A 23356-nucleotide genomic window follows, 5' to 3' on the forward strand; every position below is an offset into this window, starting at 1 on the left:
GAAGAAATCAGCTTTAACTGAACATATTTGGTAAGTATAAAAAAGTAGACTAATGGCATCGTTCTTCTGTGTGAAATTTCGTACATGACTTTTTCGACGGAGCACCACAGCACCCATTTTGTTTCGTGTCATTGCAGTAAACAAAGAAGGACAGCTTTCATGGTCGCGGGCCACAACGGCTCGCAGGTGAGTGCAACATGTTGCTGTTGTTATGGTCTTCAGTCCAGAGACTGGTTTGATGCAGCTATCCACCCACATCCTTCTCAATCGGCTTAGTGTATTCATCTCTTGGTCTTGACAGAATGTCAATCCTAAGGGCCCGGCTTCGATTCGCAGCTGGGTCGGAGATTTTCTCCGCTCAGGGACTGGGTGTTGTGTTGTCCTAATCATCATCATTTCATCCCCATCGACGCGCAAGTCGCCGAAGTGGCGCCAAATCGAAAGACTTGCACCAGGCGGGCGGTTTACCCGACGGGAGGCCCTAGTGACACGACTTTTTTTTTATCTGGCTAAGTGTCTTCAGTCGCATTTTCTCTGGTGTGTCGGCAGATATTTGCAATTTAGTTTCTACAACGTGTAGCTAGAGCCAGCCAAAACAAATACTACTCATCGTTTCTTTCACACGATGCTCAGTGTCAGTGGAAAGCATACAAAATGATTTTTAAAGCAGAATTTTACCTGCCATTTTTTAGAGCGGTCCATAATTAGCCTAGTGCGATATTCGCTTTATCGATAAGCATTAAAAGGGACAGTAATTCAGGAAGAATAACCAGTGTTCCAGCAACGACTCGCACGCCGCTGTGATCCGCGTTGTCTGCTACCAACATTCAGCGCTGCTCATTCGCTGCTGGACTACCGGTTATGCTTCCTGAATTACTGTCCCTGTTAATACTTTTCCACAAAATGAATATCACAGTATCGACAAATATCAAGTGCGCTTGTTTTTGCAATTGCAAGTCGGCGTATTTGATTCTACACTTCATTTACGATATAGACTTAAACCTTTGTGTTCTAACTGTTGACATTTATGTTGGTAATTTACTTTAGTGTTGCAAATTTGATCCTTTAGTAGGATACGGTCGGCCGTTTCAATGTCTGGTTAGAAGCAACGTTTAGCGTGATCCTTCAACAAATAGTTCAAATGGTTCTGAGCACTATCGGACTTAACATCTGAGGTCATCAGTTCCATAGAACTTAGAACTACTTAAACCTAACCAACCTAAGGACATAACACACATCCATGTCCGAGGCAGGATTCTAAACTGCGACCGTAGCTGTAGCGCGGTTCAAGACTGAAGCGCCTAGAACCGCTCGGCGATCCTTCAACGACGACATGGATGTAGTAGTTTTCTCTTCCACTCGGGATGCTTGATATCGGTGAGTGAGTCCCTTGCCTTTCACCATCTGGGTGCCTCATTTCGATGAGTATCAATGGCAGGTGCGCCTATTATTAACACTTCATAGACATTTTACCTCGTTACCGTGGTTGTGGTTTCTATTCCGCCGGTAGCCGCCTAGCGGCCAGCGCGAGAATTACGGCGGTTGGATGGAAACACACACCGAAATCAGTCACCCTCATTGCGGGTTCTAGAGCGGCCGCGAGATCAAGCACTGCTATGGTTTGGGCACTCACCAGAATCAACTCCATACGGAACAGAAAACTACATTACCATAAAAGTAGCTTATTTGACACAAATTGTAAGGCGTTCACGTCATTTTTTTTATTTTTGTATGTTATCGATGTGCACGTCAGAGAGAGAGAGAAAGTTACAATAATGTTAAACAACTATTGGTGTTGTCGTAGCACAGTCTTTGCCTCTGCGTTGGCTGATACGTTCTTCGTTCAAGTGTGGTAGCTGATGGACGTATTCAATAGTGCTGTGTTGACTTGTGACGGTTTCTGTTAGATGAAGAAAGATTTGTTTTAAAGAACAGAAAGGACGAATATGATGTATTCACTTATTCACTTAAAGGGAAAAAGTATATAAACTTTGAATAACTTTTTTTTTTTTTTTTTTTTTTTTTTTTTGAGAGGAGAAGTTTGAGATAAGGCTGCAGCACTGTGCACCTAATTTGTGGAAATGATAATTGGCATCTGGTTAACTTTGTTCATTTGCTCAGAGCTCAGAAAAAGACCAGCCCACTTCCATGAGTCATGCATTAAGATATCAACTTATTAAGTTGTTCGATTTTTATAGATATTCTCCGTCAGCATAGTACCCTTTTCAAATCACTGTTCACTTTGTTAAGCGCAGTACTATTCAGATCAATGTCATGTATGAAAATTATAAAAGCTCTACTTTTTCTTTTTGAATACACACTTAATTGTAAAACTGTTGTTTTTGCATATTATTTCATAGAAATAGTTACTCACCCCATTTCACTGTTTACAGGTTTATCAATACGCATTACCACACTACCCTGTGGTATGCAACAGTTCGAATATTAATTTAAAAATAGAAATCTAACTTAGCGGCTGCCTGCTTGCTGTTTGCTGTTGTGGTTTCGAGATATCTGCAAAAATGTTGCCAAGAACCGAGGTTGGTGGAAATTTTGATTAGGGTCAGATAATTGTTTTACTTCAGTTGCGCAAGTTGTATTCAGACCAGTTACAGGTCAGTTCAGATGTTATGTCTAGTCAAAGGTAAGCTTACGAGTTTAAGTTGAATAACAATTTGTGAGTATATAATTTGGTAATACGTAGATTTTTTATAGAGTCGGAGGCGAAGTTGGGCTAAATTTCATAAAGAAGCAAAAATATAGTGAGCAGGCTACAAAATTCCAACGTCTAGCCGTATTATTTGTACTGTACAGTCAGATATCCAACACTTAGGCAACGTTTGAATGTCAAATCGAAACTTTAGGACGCAAAGGTGACCATTTACATCGAAAAACAAATCAAGAATCAAATGAGTTGGTTGTTGGTTGCAAAAACTGGAGCACCTGATATTTGTCGATTACAGAACCACCTGCCACGAATGGTAAACAATAGTTTGAGTAAACCGTAGTATTTTTTGGCGTAGAGTCCGAATATGCAATAAAAATGGGGGTAACCACTTGAAAATACAAAAAATACGAAAAGTGCTGATTAGGAGGTGGCCAGTTGTAGCACAGAGAGATGTGCCCTTCACTGGTATTAATTTTTTTTTTTCATACGACGTGGCGTTTTCGAGCTATTTCGCTGTCTCAAGTTAAAACAAGCAGCTGCCTATACGGAATGTACCAAAACTACAACGACAAAGTTTCATAGGTGGTAGCACGGACGACAAGAATGAAAAAATGTCCAACAAACAAAGGCTCAAAAATGCGTATATTAAGGCGTATGACCACTTATTCATATTCGATGCCGTGAAACACATCTCGTCTACTGCAAGCTCTTTTTTTCCATATTATGGAAGGAGCTAGTATGGACCAAACCAAGAAAAAGATGTCCAGTAAACATGGGCTACAAAATACATCCTTAAGAGCTATGTCTAAACAAAAACTGTACATATATGTACACAGAGCATATTCGACAGACATAAGTTTTGTAACATTGATCGTGTGCCAAGTAGAATACGTCAGCGACGAAACGGTCTACTGTCTTAGAATGTAATCATTACACCTACAGAAATCTGTCACATGTTAAACGGCAAAACAACGTGGAGTATGCGTGTTTCATTTTATGCACGTGATTGTATAGTTAAAACTACAAGTTTGTGCACAAAATTAATTTACCGCTGTACTCAGGCATTATAGTGTTTAGCTTGACGTTTTCTTCGACTTTTCTCGTGTAGAAGACACGGACTTGCTAGAGATGATTATTATTGTGAAGTATTAGGTGTGGAAATCTACAAGCCCCTTTACGTTGTGGCAAGTGCCTCGGAACAGGATTACACGTAATTTATCTTTCAATGTCGACTGAAAGCGAGAGATAAATGCTATTCTGAGAAAACTTCAACTATCATACATTTTCTATTGATCCACACGCAATTAAATTGCGACAAATTTTTGAGCAGTGGACGTAACCCACTGCCAGCTGAACTCTTAAGGTACTATGTGTGTATTTAAATACATTAGTGTAATTATTTAAACTGAAGTCAAAAACGGCGTTGTCAATGCCTCACAAATGGTTCCAATGGCTCTGAGCACTATGGGACTTAACTTCTGAGGTCATCAGTCCCCTAGAACTTAGAACGACTTAAACCTAACTAGCCTAAGGACATCACACACATCCACGCCCGAGGCAGGATTCGAACCTGCGACCGTAGCGGTCGCGAGGCTCCAGACTGTAGCGCCGAGATCCGCTCGGTCACACCGGCCGGCTAGTGCCTCACAGAATGTATTTTAATATGTTATGCTAGCGCAGTGTCAAAACTTACACAAGGTGTGCATATTTTTCCATTTTACTTACGAACTTCACGTTTGAGACAGCTGTACTCTACTACGGCCATGCAATGTTATTTCTATGAGGTCGTAATTAGCTAGTCGCTCAATTATGAATTGAAGTGTGTATTTCAAATGAAACAACGGTTTATGCAGGAAAATGGCTTCTCTAAAGAAAATCAGAGTGCTTGTGGACCCGTACACACAAGAGGCTGTTAGCGAGGTTGAGTGCACTCTGACATCCATCCTCCACCTGCCCTGCAATTTTACTGACGAAATCCTCACATGTTCAATACTCCCCACCTACTTGCGTCCCTTTCAGTAAGCTCCTTGTTTATTTCTCCTATTTTTTTCTTGCTGGCTCCGTTTGCTAATGTGAATTTCCCCACAGTTCTTCAAATTCTGTTACTTTTCTTTTCTTCTGACCCACTTTCTCACCCACCCACTTTTCTGTCCTGACTTCTCACACTCTCGTTTCACTTTCGCTCGAGCTTTGCCGGGAGTATCGGCACGCGCGTGCAGGCTGGCGGCTTTCAGCCTCACCGCACGCACGCTTTTGTCCGCGCGGCGTGCACAGGACAGAGTGCGCCGGCGTTCATCACACAGTAATGGACGCTGCGTTACGCCCGCCGCCAGACAATGGCGGCTCGCTTTGCGAGGAATGCGCGCTGCTCACTGTCTCGCGACACAACGTAACGTGCGTTCCGCTGCGCTGTTTCTCCCCCTGCGCTCCGACGGGAACCCACAGGCTAAAACGGCGAACGCAGAGCGGTGGCGCGAGATTAAAAACGAAAAACAGGGCGTCATTTTTTGTGGGAAAATGAGAGTACTGTGAGTCCTTGTCGCTCTCCACGTCAGTAGGTCACGCGCGCACCTACCTCCACCACAACCATCAAAATGGTTCAAATGGCTTTGAGGACTATGGGACTTAACTTCTGAGGTCATCAGTCCCCTAGAACTTAGACCTACTTAAACCCAACTAACCTAAGGACATCACACACATCCATGGCCGAGGCAGGATTCGATCCTGCGACCGTAGCGGTCGCGCGGTTCCAGACTGTAGCGCCTAGAACCGCTCGGCCACCATGGCCGGCATAGCCATTAACACCGCTGTGATACCAAATGGTTCAAATGGCTCTGAGCACTATGGGACTCTACTGCTGTAGTCATAAGTCCCCTAGAACTTAGAACTACTTAAACCTAACTAACCTAAGGACAGCACACAACACCCAGCCATCACGAGGCAGAGAAAATCCCTGACCCCGCCGGGAATCGAACCCGGGAACCCGGGCGTGGGAAGCGAGAACGCTACCGCACGACCACGAGATGCGGGCGCTGTGATACCCACCGATCACAGTTAACACACCGCTCCTTAGATATTTTTCTCGTTTTGGGTGCTAACTTTCATAGTTTTTTTCTCTCAACATCGTAGCACTTTCGATGTTCTCTTGTGACGTAGACATTGTCCTACCAGGGGCTCTTCCGTATACATTGAAAGGTCCACATCCGATGGACGTGGTGCTTCTACCGGTGGTCTCATCTACACCTGCATCTACATCATACTCCATAAGCCACCAATGGTTCGTGACGGAGGCTACTTTTCGTATCACTATCAAATGGCTCCAACACTGTTCCACTCGAGAACAGCGCGTGAGAAGAAAGATTGTCGGTAAGCCTCTGAACTGGCTCTAATTTCTCGCATTAATCCTCACGGTCATTACGCGAGACGCGTGTGAGGGTAAGTAATGAGTTGTCCGACTCTTTCCGGAATGTGCCCTCTCGAAATTTCAACAGTAAATCTCTCCGTGATGAACAATGCCTCTCTTGTAACGTCTTCCAATGGAGTTTGTCCAGCCTCTCCATAACGCTCTCGTGCCGACTAAACGATCCCGTGGCGAAACGCACTGCTCTTCGTTGGATCTTTTCTACCTCTTCTATCAGTACTATCCGGAAGGTATCCCATATACATAAACAGTACTCAATAATCGGTCGAACAAGCGTCTTATAAGCCACTCCCTTCGTCGATGAGTTAAATTTCCTTAGCCGGACGTGGTGGCCGAGCGGTTCTAGGCGCTACAGTCTGGAACCGCGCGACTGCTACGGTCGCAGGTTCGAATCGTGCCCCGGGCATGGATGTGTGTGATGTCCTTAGGTTAGTTAGGTTTAAGTAGTTCTAAGCTCTAGGGGACTGATGACCTCAGATGTTAAGTCTCATAGTGCTCAGAGCCGTTCCAACCAAAAATTTCCTTAAAATTCTTCCTACTAATCTGAGTCTGGCATCTGATTTTCTCACTATTTGTTTTATGTGGTGATTCCAGTTAAGGTCGCTCCGGATAGTTACTCCTAGATATTTTACGGCAGACACTGGTTACAGAGGTTTGTCATCAGCAGCGTAGCTACACATTAGTGGATTTCTTTCCCTAAGTATGCGCAGTATGTTACATTTATTTACGTTCAGCGTCAACACACAGAGCCTACACCATTCATCAATTCTCTGGAGATCATTCTGCAAGTCGTTATTATGTTATGGCGTCGCTGCTTTGTTAAAAACAACCGCATCACCTGCAAACAGCCTTAGAGAGTATCCGACGCTTTCTACTAGGTCAACTTTCCTATCATGCTTCCTTGAGGTATTCCGGAAATTACCGTTACATCCGTCGATTTTGTTCCGTCACGAGCGACGTGTTGGGTTCTGTCTGCATCATGGAAGTCTTGAATCCAATTGCAAGTTTGCTCCGATACGCTCGTGCTTTTTTTTTTTTTTTTTTTTTTTTTTTTTTTTTTTTTTTTTTTTTTTTTTTTTTTTACTAAACGGCAGTGAGGGACAGTGTTAAATGCTTTCCTGACGTCAAGGAAGACGGTATCAACCTGAGTCTCAGTTGTGTGACTGGATTCGTGTTTTCCTCTCACAAAGGTCAGAGTTCGTAGTGATAGACGGTAAATAATCGAGTACAACAGAAGTGGTATATGGCGTTCCGCAAGGTAGTGCCATAGCCCCTCTGCTATTCCTGATTTACATAAATGATCTAGGTGATAATCTGAGCAGCCACCTTAGATTGTTTGCAGATGACACTGTAATTTACCGTCTAGTAAAATCATCAGACCATTATTTCCAATTACAAAATGATCTAGAGAGAATTTCTGTATGGCGCGAAAAGTGGCAATTGGCACAAAACAAACAAAAGTGCGAGGTCATCCACATGGATACTAAAAGAAATCCGACAAATTGTGGGTATACGATAAATCTAAGGTCTGTCAATTCGATTAAATACCTATGAATTACAATTACGAGCAACTTAACTGGAAAGACCACATAGATAATATTGTGGGGAAGGCTAAACAAAGACTGCGCTTTGTTGGCAGAACACTTAGAAGATGCGAAAAACCCACTAAATGACAGCGTACATTACTCTTGTCCGTCCTCTGCTGGAATATTGCTGCGCGGTGTGGGATCCTTACTAGGTATGATTGACGGAGGAAATCGAAAAAGTGCAAAGAAGGGCAGCTCGTTTCGTGTTACCGCGTAATAGGGGTGAGAGTGTCACTCATATGATACGCGAGTTGGGGTGGCAGTCACTGAAACAAAGGCGGTTTTCTTTGCGGCGAGATCTATTTACAAAATTTCAATCACCAACATTCTCTTCCGAATGCGAAAATATTTTGTTGACACACACCTACGCAGGCAGAAATGATCATCATTATAAGAGAAATCAGAGCTCGGACGGAAAGATTTAGGCGTTCCTTTTTCTCACGCTCCATTCGAGAGTGGAATGGTAGAGAAGTAGTATGAAAATGGTTCGATGAACCCTCTGCCAGGCACTTAAGTGTGAATTGCAGAGTAACCATGTAGATCTAGACGTAGGGCCATTGTGTACGGCGCTGTGGATCTCATGGAGGAACAGAGCGAGCCGAGTTTCTCAGGATCTCTGTTTGCGAAATCCATGTTGATTTTTATAGAGGAGATTCTCCTTCTCGAAGAACGTCATAAATTTTGAACGTAAAACATGTTCCATAATTTTACAAGAGATTGACGTCAACGATTTAGGTCTGTATAATTGTGTGCATCGGTCCCATATCCCAACAAAGATTCGAAATGGCCGGCCGGAGTGGCCGAGCGGTTAAAGGCGTTATAATCTGGAACCGCGCGGCCGCTACGGTCGCAGGTTCGAATCCTGCCTCGGGCATGGATGTGTGTGATGTTCTTAGGTTAGTTAGGTTTAAGTAGTTCTCAGTTCTAGGAGACTTATGACCACAGCAGTTGAGTCCCATAGTGCTCAGAGCCATTTGAACCATTTGATTCGAAATAACGAATGCACATTCTGTATGCGAAAAGTGTACCTTCTATTCCGTGTGCTTAAACACTTCAATGATTTGTATACAGTGCCTCTAAAGCAGAGATCAACAGTCAACCAAATAAACAGCTATTTAGACCAACGTTGTCAACACCAGACCGGTTCGTAGATTCACTGTAAATCTGGCTGACTTCCATAGATTAGCTCTCAACACGTTGCATTACGCAAGTTGGTTTTCCCCTTTGCGCTTTGTTTGATGATGAATTTCATGCGGTAGTTACTCGGTAGCCGAACAGATGTTTCAGAAAGTCGCCTCCCGTTCCCATTATAGACTATTGTCTTGTCATACTAAATAATAGTTACGCCATGGTTGTCTCTTATTCTGTAATACCCGAAAATCCCTTTTCTAAAACAAATAATTTTTTGTTAAATTTTGTGTTAAGATTTATGGTCAATGATTCGATATTCATATTTGCGTTATCTGTACAAATAAAGGAAGGCGAGCCTTCAATTTTCTCAGAGAGCAGCTGGAAGAAGCATTTGTCTTTCTTCTTCCAGCCGTCAGAACGTAAGCATCGTGAGCTGTAGTTATTAATTTTTTTCTGATATAAGAGGTGAGTTTGAGGTAACAACGTGTTTTATGTTTATTTATTCACCAGATCACATGTTTGTGTCAATATTTATTGTGTTACAAGTTCAAGTTTTTAGCTTGTCTCGCGCGGGACACGCAATACTTCGTTGTGGCACCGATCTGCCATTGACGTAATTTCTTTAGAATTTGCAATGGTCACTTTTGTTCATCGTACGACCAGAATCTATAGTCAGAGCAGAAGTCCGATATATTTTTTAGTCATTCATACAGTATAGAGCTGTTATCAAATCGTAATACGCAATTTCCATTTTCTAAAATTCCATCGGTCCACATCCTCTGTAGCGCCGCTCCCAACGCCAATCTGACACTTACAAACTTCATTCTGGTAAAGTTTTGCAATACTATAGTTGGCGGAGGTGGACGCCAACTTACACCTCCCATCCGAGAATAGCTCACGATCAAACGCGAGCTCCAATAATCATTCAGTACCCCCTTCTCCCCTCCTCATTGCCCCTTCCCTCCAGAGGTTTACAATGAAGTGCTGACATAGTCGACGACTGAAGGTCTGAGTGTGCATTGAACCGTGCATGTATTAGCCCTTTATTAAGTGCCTGTGTTGTTCCTGTCCACGGAAGTCGTCCGTTAGGGTTCGAGACCTCTACAGTACACAGTTTTAAGCTACTGGGGAGTTTCATTACCGTGTACTCTACGTCACAAAGTGAAAAAAATCATTACATATTACGATGGTGTTACGTGTATCTAGGATGTTTTTTTATCGGAAATTCACTATCCGAACATCTCGCTGGTACCGAAAATCTGTTTCCCTCACTATGTTTAGTCTCTGTTCTCTTTTTTTTTTCATCCCCTTATACTACTTCGCCACTCCAATAATAGTATTCCCTTGTGTAGAAGTGCTATTGCTTTATTTGAATTTATCAACTAACAGAATGTTTTGAATTATTAATTATTTTCCCCCAACTCTGAACGTACGCAACACTTCACAAGGGTATGATAGGACAATGTGGTAATCTCACCCATATTTGTAAAGACGGGTGGTGAACTTCTGCAGTATGTCGCTACGTTTAAATATTCATGTTCAACACCAAGAAGCTACACTCCTGGAAATTGAAATAAGAACACCGTGAATTCATTGTCCCAGGAAGGGGAAACTTTATTGACACATTCCTGGGGTCAGATACATCACATGATCACACTGACAGAACCACAGGCACATAGACACAGGCAACAGAGCATGCACAATGTCGGCACTAGTACAGTGTATATCCACCTTTCGCAGCAATGCAGGCTGCTATTCTCCCATGGAGACGATCGTAGAGATGCTGGATGTAGTCCTGTGGAACGGCTTGCCATGCCATTTCCACCTGGCGCCTCAGTTGGACCAGCGTTCGTGCTGGACGTGCAGACCGCGTGAGACGACGCTTCGTCCAGTCCCAAACATGCTCAATGGGGGACAGATCCGGAGATCTTGCTGGCCAGGGTAGTTGACTTACACCTTCTAGAGCACGTTGGGTGGCACGGGATACATGCGGACGTGCATTGTCCTGTTGGAACAGCAAGTTCCCTTGCCGGTCTAGGAATGGTAGAACGATGGGTTCGATGACGGTTTGGATGTACCGTGCACTATTCAGTGTCCCCTCGACGATCACCAGTGGTGTACGGCCAGTGTAGGAGATCGCTCCCCACACCATGATGCCGGGTGTTGGCCCTGTGTGCCTCGGTCGTATGCAGTCCTGATTGTGGCGCTCACCTGCACGGCGCCAAACACGCATACGACCATCATTGGCACCAAGGCAGAAGCGACTCTCATCGCTGAAGACGACACGTCTCCATTCGTCCCTCCATTCACGCCTGTCGCGACACCACTGGAGGCGGGCTGCACGATGTTGGGGCGTGAGCGGAAGACGGCCTAACGGTGTGCGGGACCGTAGCCCAGCTTCATGGAGACGGTTGCGAATGGTCCTCGCCGATACCCCAGGAGTAACAGTGTCCCTAATTTGCTGGGAAGTGGCGGTGTGGTCCCCTACGGCACTGCGTAGGATCCTACGGTCTTGGCGTGCATCCGTGCGTCGCTGCGGTCCGGTCCCAGGTCGACGGGCACGTGCACCTTCCGCCGACCACTGGCGACAACATCGATGTACTGTGGAGACCTCACGCCCCACGTGTTGAGCGATTCGGCGGTACGTCCACCCGGCCTCCCGCATGCCCACTATACGCCCTCGCTCAAAGTCCGTCAACTGCACATACGGTTCACGTCCACGCTGTCGCGGCATGCTACCAGTGTTAAAGACTGCGATGGAGCTCCGTATGCCACGGCAAACTGGCTGACACTGACGGCGGCGGTGCACAAATGCTGCGCAGCTAGCGCCATTCGACGGCCAACACCGCGGTTCCTGGTGTGTCCGCTGTGCCGTGCGTGTGATCATTGCTTGTACAGCCCTCTCGCAGTGTCCGGAGCAAGTATGGTGGGTCTGACACACCGGTGTCAATGTGTTCTTTTTTCCATTTCCAGGAGTGTATATGAAACGGAACGACCGAAGAAAACGGTGGCAGGGAATGCGACTAGGAGACCCAGATTTGATGGAAGAGCTCTACAATGGTACAAAATCAAAGTTCATCCAAGACGCTAGTAGGAACTATTCTAGAGTACTGCTGTGGCGTTAGGAGAGTTGATGGCAGTACAGCTCGAAATATTTCAGAGGTGAGAAACTACAGTAGTAGCAGGTCGGTACATCCCATCCGAAAATGTAACATGGACGTCTAGGAAGCTTAAATAAGAATGTTTGGAATAAATTTAGGCAACCGGTATTCGAGTAATACAGTGCATCTATTCTTCTGCCCCCATCATATATCTCGCGAAGAGGTGATGACGATAAGGTTGTAGAGATTAGGGTCGTAACAAGGAAATCACCTCCGTCAACACGAGATGTAATAAAACGGAGAAATACGTGTCTACAACGCGATTTTCGAAATGTCTCTATGGCAACGCCTCTTCATAACCCTATTACACGGCTGTGGTTTTCGACTAGAGCCGTTGGCACTTCGCCGTTGAAAGCTGCCAAAAGTGCTGCCTGGAGTCAAGGATTTACTAAGTTGGCTCTGAGCACTATGGGAGTTAACATCTGAGGTCATCAGTCCCCTAGAACTTATAACTACTTAAACCTAACTAACTTAAGGACATCACACGCATCCATGCCCGAGGCAGGCTTCGAACCTGCGACCGTAGCGGTCTCGCGGTTCCAGACTGTAGCGCCTAGAACCGCACGGCCACTCCGTCCGGCGGATTTACTAAGTCTGAATCGACTGAAGGAGTGTCTTAGTGGTAAAGAATATATGTACTAAAACTTGAAGCAAGATGCGGCATTTTCTTACGTATTTCAGTGTTTACGACATCATATCTCTTGATCTGTGTGTCATACGATGATACGATTATGTAGATGCGTTCAGTGGCATTATGAATACCGTCTGCAAAATGTGCTGCGAATACAGTTTTCACAACAGAAATGTGAATGACGTCTGCAAAATCTGTTGCAAACAGAGTAAGGAGAAAAGAAATAACAACGTCATTCAGGATGCGGCAGTATTACACAAATGTGACTGCTAATGACGTCACATCTCATTAACTATAATAGGCAGGTGGTTCGTAGCTCCACAGCAGGTGGTTCTTACCACCACAGCAATTATTACCTGACAGTAAGGGATATTTGTACTAAGTTTGGTTGAGTAGGTCCTTTGGTTTAGGAAAAATCTGGAACACACACACACACACACACACACGCACGTACGTCCATTTTTACCATGTATGTGGATTTTGATGTTGATGGGGTCCTTGTTTTCTAGAACCACATCATTTTTAACGCTCATAAAGATTTTTTGCTTTACAGAAACGTCATTTGATGTAAATGTTCATAGTCTATAGGCAATCTTACATTTCTGGCTTAGTATATATAAAATTTTATGGCTTATCGACATCGACATCCACACTTTTTTTGTTTATTCTCTGTTTCAGACGTCACTTATGATAGGCGACATCCCCTAATATCGTTCTCTCAAATACACTGAACCGCCAAAGAAGCTTGTATAGACAACCGTATTCAAATACACAGGTATGTAAAAAGCCAGAATACCGCGCTGCGGTCGGCAACGCCTCTATAAGACAGCAAGTGCCTGGCGCATTTGTTAGATCGGTTACTGCTAGCACAATGGCACGTCATCAAGATTTAAGTGAGTTTGAACGTGGTGTTCTACTCGGCGCTCGAGCGATGGAACACAGCATTCCGAGGAAGCGATGAAGTGGGGATTTTCCCGTACGACCATTCCATCAGTGTACCGTCAGTATCAGGAATCCGGTAAAACATCAAATCTCGGACATCGCTGCGGCAAACGATCCTGCAAGAACGGGACCAACGGCGACTGAAGAGAACCGTTTTGCTGCAGATTTCAATGCTGGGTGATCAACAAGTGTCAGTGCGCGAACCATTCAACGAGGCATCATCGATATGGGCTTTCGGAGCCGAAAACCCACTCGTGTATCCTTGATCACTGCAGGACACAAAGCTTTACGCGTTACCTGGGCCCGCCAACACCGATATTGGACTGTTGATGACTGGAAACCTGATGCCTGGTCGGAAGAGTCTCGTTTCAAACTGTATCAAGTGGTTGGACGCGTGGGGGTATGGGTACAACCTCATGAATCCATGGACCGTGCATGCCAACAGGGACTCTTCAGGCTGGTGGACGCTCTGCAATGGTTTGGGGCGTGTGCAGTTGGACTGATATGGCACCATTCATACGTCTAGATACGACTGTGACAGGTGACGCGTACTTAAGCATCCTGTGTGGTGACCTGCATCCATTCATGTCCACTGCGCATTCCGAGGGACTAGGGCAATTCCAGCAGGATAATGCAACACTCCACACGTCTAGAATTACTACAGAGTGGCTCCTGGAACACTCTTCTGAGTTTAAACACTTCCGCTCGCCACCAATCTCTCCAGACATGAACATTATTGAGCATATCTGGGATGCCTTGCAACGTGGTGTTCAGAAGAGATCTCTTACGGATTTATGGACAGCCCTTCAGGATTCATGCTGTCAATTCCCTCCAGAAGTACTTCAGACTTAAGTCGAATCCAAGCCACGTCGTATTGCGACATTTCAGTGTTGTCGCGGGGGCCGTACATTATATTAGGCAGGTGTACCAGTTTCTTTGCTCTTCAGTGTAAAAGCTGCGTTCTGAGATATTTAGGTGTTTTTATTGTCTCCGCCCTTTACTCCACGCCATGCCTTGAAGTGCTTTATTCACGATTGAAATCATGGGAATGACACGGAGCAGATCTGCTTGTGTATTTTTGTGCTGACTGTGAATAAGGTGTTACTCCGTCGAGTGCTGTTCAGAATTAACACTGTCCTTTACTTATAGGAGCGCTGTACACCCTGTAATGGGATAGCCTCCGGTGTAGCTTAGTGAGCAACTCAAATTTCAGCCGTGCGCTCTTTTTGTGCTGTCGAGTGCACTTGTCACCCTGCACTGCACTGACGTCTGGCCGCAAGTGAGCGTGTTCAGTCTACGTCATCCACGAATCTCCATTTAATTTCACGTTTTTTTCCCCCCGACGAAACAGCGGCGTGCCCGCAGCAGGCGGTTCCCACGCCGGTGGGGGCGGCGGCCTTGGGCTAATGCGGCCCGCCGGGTGACACAAGTGGAGCCCCGCCGCTCCAGCAGGAAGCTCCAATGTAGCGGCCGTTGGCCGTGGGGCGCCCAGCAGAGCTGCGCCGAGCTGCGGCGGTGACACAGCAGCCGTCACCGGGCCTCTCGTCTGAACCCCTTCACCACACACAACCTGCTGCACAGCGCAGCCCGGTGCTTTCTATCACCACTGTTGGTATTTTTAAAAATATCGGGAATCCGATTTATCGGTATTTAAAAATGTATCATTATCAGTCACAGATATACCGAAAATAATCATCGAGATATCGACGGAAAAGATATAAACGTAACGGAAAAAAAAGAATGAAATCCACACTGTAAATATACTGCCAGTTTTAGACCTGCTTATTTACGTGTTGATTTATTATTAGATATTCTGTACATCAACAATAAAATGTGTCCGATGGTTCCGTCGTTCGCATTCGGAACACTTCATATTCATGTCGACTTCCCTGTTTGTTATTTCTGCAAACGCCAGCGACCTACCAGTTGTAGTGTGAAAATTGCGTGGTGGCGCTAAAAGTTGCAGTCTCTGTTGGTTACGTCAGAATTTCCCCTCACACGTCTCCGGCCACTGCAAAGACCAATCTTGTCATTTAGATTTTTTTTTCATCAGGTTTAGCAACTGTTTTTGAAGACTGAGGATGTCAAGAAGTAGCACACTAGGTGAGTTGCTACTCAATTCACACCGCCCCCCCTCCCCCCCCCCCTCCAGTGCAATCGGATTTCATCTTTGTGCCATCTATACTTCCATCACACAGTTAAAGAGAAAGACTGGACGAGATGAAAGCTAGGAAGGTAGTAAGAGCCCTTCATACAGTGAAAGTAAAATAACGTTGTACATCAATTTCAAAAGAAGCACTACAAATAATTATCAAAAATTGCAAAAAGAGTATTATATAAAATAAAAGTATCGGCACTCGACACTGCTGTTTCGAAGTCGATGTATCGATATAGCAGTAAATAATTTATTGCCGATATTGTCCGCCTCGATAGCTGAGTGGTCAGCGCGACAGACTGTCCATCCTAAGGGCCATAGGATTTGGTGGTCTCTTGGATTGATGCTAGGTTCATATACTTACACCGGCACGGTAGCTCAGCGTGTTCGGTCAGAGGGTTAGCTGCCCTCTGTAATAAAAAAAACTGAGTTCACCGATCAACAACGAACTAAAACGGATGTCTTACGACGTCCGCCCCGAGTAGATGTAACGAACGAAAGCGCACAAAACGAGATTAAAAAAAAAAAAAAGGCCCGGGTTCGATTCCCGGCTGGGTCGGAGATTTTCTCCGCTGAGGGACTGGGTGTTGTATTGTCCTAATCTTCTTCATTTCATCACCATCGACGCGCAAGTCGCCGAAGTGGCGTCAAATCGAATGACTTGCACCCAGGCGAGCGGTCTACCCGACGGGAGGCCCTCGTCACACGCCATTGCCGCTATTTATCGATAATTCTTGGAGAGGACGTCGATTTATCGATATGTCGATATTTTAACAACGGCCCTGCTTCCTATCTGCACACTTGAGAGGTACTTATTACGGTACACTAAATAGTCGACAGCACCTTACTCTTGTAAAGACACAACTGTACGTTGTTACATCGGTAAAGTTTTCCGCTACACTTAATACAACCAAGATGGAATAACTTGACATTCATCCAGAAAAATGGATGTTCGGAAGCACTGATTTCATGTGCATCCGACGCCCTTGTGGCGTTTTTGCTACATTTCGGTCCAAGTTCTATCACATCCTATCTCAATTGTTATGCTGCTGCAAATTCGCGAGCAGACAGGACATGACATTACCCCTTCCACAAGTAACGGGTGACCAAGTAGCGTGGATAAGAAACAGGAAATTGTCGCGGTGTCCTAGAGCGTCGAAGGGTTGGATTGGCACCAAGACGGATTACTTTTCATACCCACACTGACGGAAACAAATCGCAACACCAAACACTAATTAAAGTAGAGTAATCTAATTTCGGGAACACATTTGTCAAGGTAACATACTTAAGTGATTAAGGTTACAGGTTCATAGATTAGTATAACCGCGAGACAACGCATTGCAAATATGAAGTGCTGGTACATTAAAAACCTGTGTAACCGCCGGAATGTTGAATGTAATCATGAAAATGACGATGAATGTTGTTGTACAGGTGCTGCATATCAGTTTGTGGGATGAAGTTCCATGCTTCTTGCACTTTGTCGGTCAATAAACGGACGGTTTATGGCTGTTTGCGGATGACGCTGGTGTTGTTCAATGATGTAACATATGTGCTCCACTGGAGACAGACACGGTGATCGAACAGGACAAGGAAACATCTCAACACTGTGGAGAGTATGTTGGGTTACAACAGGGGTATGTGGCCCAGCGTTATCGTGTTGGAAAAAACGCCCTGGAATGCTATTCGTGAATGGCAGCACAACAGCTTCAATCACCAAAATAGCACACATGTTTGCAGTCAGGGTGTGAGGGATAAGTACGAGGGTGGCCCTGCTGTCATACGAAACCGTACCACAGACAATAGCTCCAGGTGTAGGTCCAGTGCGTCTAGCACACAGATAAATTGGTTGCAGCCTCTCAACTGCCCTCCTCCTAACCAACACGCGGTCGTCAGTGGCCCCGAGGCAGATCCAGGTTTCATCAAAACACACAAAGACCTCCACTCTGCCCTCCAGTGAGCTCTTGTTTGACGCCACTGAAGTCACAATCGACGGTGGTTTGGGGTCAGTGGAATGCACGTCACACGGCGTCTTTTTGTCCGCCGCTCGTGGTCTCGCGGTAGCGTTCTCGCTTCCCGAGCACGGGGTCCCGGGTTCGATTCCCGGCGGGGTCAGGGATTTTCACCTGCCTCGAGATGACTGGGTGTTTGTGTTGTCCTCATCATTTCATCATCATCCAGGAAAGTGACGAAATTGGACTGAGCAAAGGTTGGGAAATTGTACGGGCGCTGATAACCACGCAGTTGAGCGCCCCACAAACCAAACATCATCATCATCATCATCACACGGCGTCTTGCCTGGACCTGTCATTGAAGTAACCGATGTGTAACAGTTCGTTGTATCACCGTGGTGCCAGCTGCTACTCGAATTTTTGGCCCGTAAGCAGTACGATGCGCCACACCCGTACGCCGAACGCTTTGGTCCTCCCTCTCGGCAGCGCCACGTGACCGTCTGGAGACCGATCTTCCTGCGACTCTACGTTCTCGTGACCACCGCTGCCAGTCATCATGTACAGTGACTACATTCTAGCCAAGTCGTTATCCAGTATCATGCATGGAACGTTCAGCTTCTGGTAGCCCTATTGCGCGACCTCGTTCAAACTCAGTGAGTTGCTGATAACGTTGTCTTTGTCGTTTTAAAGGCGTTTTTGGTCAACATTAACTCACTGCTCAGAGATAATTAAAAGAGAGTGCTTATTTAAAGATAACTTGATTTGCACCCTCACAGTGCCGCCACCAGCGCCTCTCTTATGTGACTGGCGCGAAATTTGAATAGGCGTTGTGCTTCAGATATAGAAACATACCTACCAGCTATCGTTTATCTCGTACAATTCTTTCTTCATTTTGGGATTTTTTCCCCGTCGGTCTGTATTTAATGTTTATATACTGTTCTAAAAATGCTGAATGCCTCATCCACACTGACACGTATCAGTTATACTTTCAATGTTTCCAAATTTACTTGCAAAGATAGAATTAGTTTAACGTTAGCCGGCCGCTGTGACCGAGCGGTTCTAGGCGCTTCAGTATGGAACCGCGCGACCGCTACGGCCGCAGGTTCGAATCCTGCCTCGGGCATGGATGTGTCTGATGTCCTTAGGTTACTTATATTTAAGTAGTTGTAAGTTCTAGGGGACTGATGACCACAGATGTTAAGTCCCATAGTGCTCAGAACCATTTGAACCATTTTGTTTAACGTTACAATTGATCGGTGGACATGAAAGGTCTCTGTTGGATTCCTTTCATGTTAATTTCTTAAATCTGTTGTCATTTACGGCATAAATTCCTCTTCTAAATTTACTGTGGCGTTTCTGACTAACTGGGAGGAGATTGAGTAGTGGAACGTGTTACTTTTACCCATAAACAAGAACGATCTGTCACACTACTACACTTTAAAACAGAGTTTATATGTAATTCATGTCACACAGTCTCATACGGAACCTACATCCGCTTTCTTTTATATACTGTATATGATAACATACTGTCAACACCCTTCCCTTCTGTGTGAGAGGATGAATGAGCAAATGTATTTCTAGTTGCATGCCTCAGGGTAGCAGACAAGCCTGTCTGCTAGAGAACAGTAGGACCAACGTTGCAACAGGTAGCTACGCTTTCTAAAAGCAAAGAGGTTTCTATCTTAGTATGGTCCTGTCTATCCTTTGTCATGTTGGTATAGGAAGCTGCCCCTCTGGCCACTTCCGTTTGTATTTGTGAGCCACCCTCAGAAAGGGACCAAGCCAGTCTGTCCGTGGCGAGCGTCTGAAGTGGTAAGATCTCCGACTAAGCGCGTGTCTGCTAAGTCCGTAGGACAATGGATTTCTTAACTTCAGCCTAACTGAAAATTTAATCACCTTTATTTCAGGTTTAGCTCTAAAATATCTAATGTTATCCTAAATTGCAGCGCAGTGTAATTCTCGTGTGAAGTTCAGAATATATTCCGGTAGTTGCTTTGTCACTACTTTGTGAGTAAAGTGGAACCACTTGTTGATCAGTAACTCTAACTAAGTTCATCAATCTTAAATGCGAATGTGCGTGAGATTATAACGTCTCGTCTTGACAATAATTTTCAATATAGCAACTTTTCTTTATGTTCAACCCACATGGGGTGTACTTTGTGAAACCAGTACCACGTGCTTATACAATTGTTTGACCCATCAGGTTAATAGTAAGACGATAGTAACCAGTTCGAGGTTTTTCTTTTGTAAATTGCTTTTCGATCTAATTTATTTTAATTATCAAAATTACTGTGGAGTTACACCCTTTGTATAAACCAAGTTGACCACGTGAAGCATGTGGTGTAATCATCAAAGTAGCCCTCAGCTATTCTTTTCGGGAAGATTTCACAAAGAGTTAATATGAATTTAGTATACCAGTGTGTGGTAATTACATGACGGACAGGATTGTGCTACGAACGTAACTTCTTTGGGTGAAAATTGAATCGGTTGGTAGTGGTTAATTTCCTCTTGCATATGTTTCAACGATCTTCGTGTGTTGTTTTATGAATGCAGTGTTGTATGCAGTCTCCCAATCTTGGCTCCATATTTGATGTGTTCCGTAAGATTACAAATTCACATTTTCAAAGTCCTAAATAAGGCACCAGCTTAGTTATGACTCACGTTTAATATGCTGAAATTTCAATGATCAATGTTAAAATAAATTTCCAAATATAAACTGATTTATTTCTTTTTATTTAAATTCTGTTTTAGATATATATATATCACCGGTTGTCGTATGACTATTAAAAGATTATAATTAATGTTCGTCTGGTTGGGAATTTGGTAAGCTAGACAGGATACCTGGTGAAACAGTTGCTCAGTAATGCAAGATTAACTTCCCCAGACAGCTCACAGCTTTTAACCCGCTTTTATTGTCTATCACCACCGCTTACACCACAAATAAAGCAACAACGTTACAGACTATACCGACCAATCACGAATTCGGCCCGCGCGATCAGGTGGGAAAGAGTTAGGGTAGCCTGGTACATAAACTATTACTAGTTTTTCAATAAACAGCAAGTGTGTACTGTATGTGGTTATTTCATTTAAGTAACAGTGAGTTAATGTGTAATATTGGCTCGGGAAAGCTTATATGCTCAGCAGTTGCAATCATGATCATGTGGAAGTAGATATTTTATACTGGAGTGTGAATATCACGGTGCTCCGATTCCGTGATCATTACTGCAGCTAAAGCCTTAGGACTGACTCTCAGGTAGGACCCGTTGTGAAAACTCTCTTTCCTCTTTTTGCTTTGAATCAATAATTGAGGTGGCACCCAGATTTCGAAATTCGTTGTAGCAATACCTAGTAGTTCCCAAATACCACCCCAGAATCGCATGTTAGGAGCGGGGTCGTGCAGAGAAGAAATTCAGTGTGGGCATCGAGCCACCTTTAGAAGAGACGCTGTAACTAAGCCGCCTCCTGAAGACACAGGGAAGAGTCAGTTCATAGTAGCTAGAACTCTAACTTGTGAATTGATCAACGTAGCCATCTACAAACTACAACTTGTGTGGTTAGCATGTCCAACGCATTAATCTGTCTCGCACGAACATTTCTTCTAAAGTTTAAACAAAGTTTACAAGGGGTACCGCTCCACATTATGTCTTCCCGAAGAAGTAGTTCCACTTATAGCTGAAAAGGAGCAAGCTAGCGCAATCAATCTCGCATTTATAACAGGAAGATTCACCTTAGACAACGTTTTCATATTTTTAAAAATCTGATACAAGAGTGTGAGGAGAGAAACATTGGTCCATACTTAACCTTTATTCATTAGGAGAAATCTGGGCCCATCAGATATCTGTTTGGGGTATGGCGGAGTATCATTGTAGCTAGACATTTCAGCGCACTCTACGATATTACATTTTACGGTCGCAGGTTCGAATCCTGCCTCGGGCATTGATGTGTGTGATGTCCTTAGGTTAGTTAGGTGTAAGTAGTTCTAAGTTCTAGGGGACTGATGACCTCAGATGTTAAGTCCCATAGTGCTCAGAGCCATTTGAACCATTTTGAATATTGCATTATTTCCGTCCTCTACTGAAATGTGGCTGCTACTTCGCCTTGTTTCGGTAGTTGGCGTAAGTTGCTACTCGTGATGAAATTTCCGAAGGTTCGTACATAAATCGATAGGAAGTACACCTTACGCAAGTTTCTTTAAGCTGACTCGTGGCAGGGCGACAGTAATGTCTGGCGGGAGTTCTTTGGAGCGTCCGCCGATTAGGGCTTGGGTGGCGAAAGTTTGAAAGGACAGGCTTTTTCTTTAATCACTGGCGGTAAATTTTCGACGCTTGGTGGATTCAAATGTAGAAGGAGCTACATGTTGCTTTAATTAGTGAAACCGCAGAATGTTATTATGACTAGGGAACCGTGGTAAATTTTCGAAGCTTGGTGGATTCAAATCTAGAAGGAGCTACATGTTGCTTTAATTAGTGAAACCGCAGAATGTTATTATGACTAGGGAACCCATTTCTGTTATTATTTTCTGTATTAGCTTCATTCTTTTACTCATGATTTATCCACGCATAGCAAATTCAGTCACTTTATTGACTTCCCGCGTGAACCGGAGCTCAGTGTTTCACGAATGGGTTTCACATTCATGACCAATGTGGCGGAAGTTATCCGCCAACTTTATCATAATTTGTTCTTGTCTAATTTTTTCATAGCCTCTCTCAGTTGGAACCAAGTCACTTAAAAGTCTTAATCCCGTTCTGCCGAACATTATCGTAGAGTGTTGCAAAAATGTTACTGGACGGTTGTCTTTCTTTGTAGAGTTGGGGTCCACTTGTATCAACATTAGATACTATTATTTTTTTTCCCCCTTTCACTAATGTTCTATCTCCATTGGTAGTGGACTCTCGAGTTCTCTTGACGGATTTTTTTACATTGTCAATTTCCGATTCCACGTTATATATCAGTCTCGTCTGAAAATGTTATCAACTACATACAGGGCAACTGAAATGTTGTCGAGGTCTGAATAATTGTCGCGAGATTTATTTCCGTCTTCAAATGGTTCAAATGGCTCTGAGCACTGTGGGAGTTAACTTCTGAGGTCTTCAGTCCTCTAGAACTTAGAACTACTTAAACCTAACTAACCTAAGGACATAACACACATCCATGCCCGAGGCAGGATTCGAGCCTGCGACCGTAGCGGCATAGCGGTTCCAGACTGTAGCGCCTAGAACCGCTCGGCTACCTCGGCCGGCATTTCCGTCTTCTACATCTACATCTACATTTATACCCCGCAAGCCACTCAACGGTGTGTGGCGGAGGGCACTTTAAGTGCCACTGTTATTACCTCCCTTTTCTGTTCCAGTCGCGTATGGTTCGAGGGAAGAACGACTGTCTGAAAGCCTCCGTGCGCGCTCGAATCTCTCTAATTTTACATTCGTGATCTCCTCGGGAGGTATAAGTAGGGGGAAGCAATATATTCGATACCTCATCCAGAAACGCACCCTCTCGAAACCTGGCAAGCAAGCTACACCGCGATGCAGAGCGCCTCTCTTGCAGTCTGCCACTTGAGTTTGCTAAACATCTCCGTAACGCTATCACGCTTACCAAATAACCCTGTGACGAAACGCGCCGCTCTTCTTTGGATCTTCTCTATCTCCTCCGTCAACCCGATCTGGTACGGATCCCACACTGATGAGCAATACTCAAGTATAGGTCGAACGAGTG

Source organism: Schistocerca cancellata, chromosome 6, assembly GCF_023864275.1.
Source record: "Schistocerca cancellata isolate TAMUIC-IGC-003103 chromosome 6, iqSchCanc2.1, whole genome shotgun sequence".
Taxonomy (NCBI): domain Eukaryota; kingdom Metazoa; phylum Arthropoda; class Insecta; order Orthoptera; family Acrididae; genus Schistocerca; species Schistocerca cancellata.